The sequence below is a fragment of the Leptonychotes weddellii genome, chromosome 11 (assembly GCF_054177405.1).
Source record: "Leptonychotes weddellii isolate Sample4059 chromosome 11, ASM5417740v2, whole genome shotgun sequence".
NCBI lineage: Eukaryota > Metazoa > Chordata > Mammalia > Carnivora > Phocidae > Leptonychotes > Leptonychotes weddellii.
In genome coordinates, this window is record NC_138379.1 from 25,217,120 (window position 1) to 25,221,104 (window position 3,985).

Sequence of the window (3,985 nt, forward strand, 5' to 3'; positions counted from 1 at the left end):
TATTATTGTATTGTTGTCAATGTGTTTCTTTGCTTTTGTTATTAATTGCCTTATATAATTGGCTGCTCCCATGTTAGGGGCATAGATATTTACAATTGTTAGATCTTCTTGTTGGATAGACCCTTTAAGTAGGATATAGTGTCCTTCCTCATCTCTTATTACAGTCTTTGGTTTAAAATCTAATTTGTCTGATATAAATATTGCCACCCCAGCTTTCTTTTGGTGTCATTAGCATGGTAAATGGTTTTCCACCCCCTCACTTTCAATCTGGGGGTGTCTTTGGGTCTAAAATGAGTCTCTTGCAGATAGCATATCGATGGGTCTTGTTTTAAAAAGAACATCTTGATTATATGGTTAAAGAAAGGCACTAGTTTTAAAATCATTGAGGCCTAAACTTTAGGTCTCCCTTCTTTCCTTTTTTATCATAAAATATTTCAATCATACAAAAATAGTACAATATAGTGATCCCCCATGAACCCATACTCAGCTTCTACAATTACTATCCAGAAGTTAATAAAAGTTAGCAAAAATTACCTAAATTTTGTCTAGATTTACTAAAATGCAACCAAGTTTTAAAGGCCTGTAGGGAAAATACCCAAAAAGTCACAAGATGGCTACTAAATAAAATTAACTAATAATTGGATTGGTGTGGACCAGGAGGAAATGGAGGAGGGTTTTTTTGTTTTGTTTTGTTTTAATTAAAAAAATTTTTTTTTTAATTCTTTATTTCAATTCAATTTAGTTAACATATACTGTATTATTCATTTCAGGGGTAGAATTTAGTGATTCATCAGTTGCATATCACACCCTGTGCTCATTACATAAACTGCCCCACTTAATACCCAACACCCAATCACCCTTTCACCTCACCCACCTCCCCTCCAGCAACCCTCAGTTTGTTTCCTTGAGTTCAGCATCTCTTATGGTTTGCCTCCCTCTCTATTTTCATCTTATTTTTTTCCTTCCCTTCCCCTATGTTCATCTGTTTTGTTTTTTAAATTCCACATATGAGTGAAATCATATGGTATTTGTCTTTCTCTGACTGACTTATTTCACTTAGCATAACACCCTCCATTTCCAGCCATGTCATTGCAAATGGCAAGATTTCATTCTTTTTGATGGCTGAGTAATATTCCATTGTGTGTGTATGTTTGTGTGTGTGTGTGTGTGTGTGTGTATATATATATATATATATATATATATCTCACATCTTTGTTATCCATTCATTTGTCAATGGACATCTGGGCTCTTCCCATATTTTGGCTACTGTGAACACTGCTGTTATAAACACTGGGGTGCATGTGCCCTTTTAAATCACTATGTTTGTATCCTTTGGATAAATACCTACTAGTGCAATTGCTGGATCATAGGGTAGTTCTATTTTTAACTTTTTTGAGGAATCTCTATACTATTTTCCAGAGTGGCTGCACCAGTTTGCATTCCCACCAACAGTGTAAGAGGGTTCCCTTTTCTCAACATTCTCACCAACACATGTTGTTTCCTGAGTTCTTAATTGAGTAGTTTACTGGTGATGAAATAAGTGCTGTGATTGGTGCTAAAGACGAGAAGTTATCGATGAAGCCATTGAAAGTGGCAACTGTGTTCAAGTTTAAAAAAAAAATGACCTTAGAAGGTCATTTCAGTCTCTGATTAAAGAACTTACTTTGCAAAAAGAGCCAGTTTATACTGCATTGGAGTCATGCTGATGTATCTTCTAAGCTGCACTCTCTTATTAGTAAAAAAAAATGACAGACAACAAATGGCCTTCAGGAATTATTTTGAAGAAAGTAAGTTGCATGTATGATTTAACAATGGGTGCAGAGTAAAACTAATGTGCCAACTATCTGATGTGTGGCACTGTAACCAGCATATTGATTCTCTGCCTATTCTGGTTAAGAAAAAATACACAGAATAGTTTTGAAAATATTTCTAACAAAATTGTCAAGTAGAAGATTCTGGTACTTAAGCAGAACACCAGAATGTCCACTGAGACGTCTCTTCTGCTATCCCCCACACCTTTCATGCCACCACCCTCTAAAACTCAGCCTGTATTCTACCTTCTATCTCTATAATTACTCCCTTCTTTCCTTTCACACCAGCTGTACAGTTCCTCCTTTCCTGTGTCTTACAAAAAACCCTGAGTTGTATAATCACCAGAAAATTTCGATCATATACCAAAATATGATAACCCCCCCTCTACCCTTCACCCAGCTTCAAGAATTATCAACAGTTACCAATCTTGTTTCATCTGCATCCCCACTCACTTCTAATCCCACCCTAGATTACTTTGAAACATCTCCTATGCATCATATCATTTCATTCTTAAATATATCAGTATGTACCTCTAAAAGATAAAAATTCTTTTATCATAACTATATCACACCTAAAATTAACCATAATAATACCTTAATATAATAAAATATTTAGTCAGTATTCAAATTTCTACAATCATCTCTCTCCCCTTATAATTTGTTTGAAACAGAATCAAAATCAGGTCAATACATTATAATTGGTTTCTATACTTCTTAAATTTATTTTATTAATCTCTATGTTCCTCCTGTATCTCTTTCTCTCTTTTATCGTAATTTATTTGCTCTATATTTATTGTCAGTTAGGATTTTGATGACTACATGGTCTTGTGTCTTTTACCATGTTCCTCTATCTCCTATATTTCCAGTAAATTATTAGTTAGAATGAAAGACTTGATTAAATTCTAGTTACATTTGTGGAGGGAGGTACACTTCATAAGCGGTACTATGTACTTCCATCAAGGGGCATATATTATCTGTTGTGTCTCTGTTTGTAATGCTAGTAGTCACTGATAACCATTGCCTGATCAATTAATTTACCAAAGTTTACTACATAGTGGCATTCCAATTTTTTCATACCTTATTCACTTATTAGCTGGGATATTCCTATGAAGTGAAACTTCTCATCTACTATTTTGTTATCCTAAGGTACAGGTCATAAAAGAAGGAAAAAATAAATGCTTGATTCTTTATTTCCTAGTTGTCAAAGTAACTAACTGGTTCCTTAGCATCATCTAATTGTGATCAATGAATTATTGTTGTTCTTGTTTAATGTCAGTATGAACATATGGATTTAAACATATTTGATGTATGTCCATCCACCACATTCAGTAGTCTTATTGATGCTTAAATTGTTTTGTCTTTGAACTGGGAGCCTTTTCCAGCTGACTTGATTCCTTTTAAGATGACCCTAGTAGTCTTTGACAGCATTTTTGCTAACTGGTATGAATTCACAGACAAAGGCGAAAAGGGCTGGGGGGAGGATAGCATAGTCAAAACCAAAGACATGTAAAATGGTATGGTAAATCTGGACAAACACAAATTATTTAGTAGAGCTAGGGAATTTGGGGTGAAGGAGAAGAGGCAGTTATTTAGAAATGTCTGAGAAGCAAAGAGGATAGAGAATCTTGCAGTGTACATTATGAGATTTCTACAGGCCATTAGTAATCAACAAAAGCAAGGCAGTTTGACATACAGACCCACAAATACCTCAGGTATTTGTAAGGTATGCAGCAATTCCTTACTAATAAAAACTATAGGACCACATTTGAAAAATTATTTCCTCTAAAAATCAGAGATTAGGGATTCAGATTTAGACCTATGCTTGGTATAATGTAATATAGTTAAAGTCACTTATAATCATTTGCATCTTAATATGCTTTCTGGAGTCGAGTGACATCTAGTGTGGCAGGCACACCTGTGGGAGTGTAGTATGTGTGATTATCCTCACTCATGAGTGTTCTGGTGAACTGATGATGGACCACAGGTGGTGCTGGTGATAGGGAGCCATTGAAACAATCTAAGCAGAGGGTAATACCAATATTCCTTCATTGTTTCCTAACCAGAATCACAGAGTCTAAGTGATTTCATTCACAAATCAGTGTTTAATTTGTGTGAATATAAGGTTTTCTAGGGAAAAAAAAAGTTCTAGCTTTATTAAATTACTTCATTTTCCC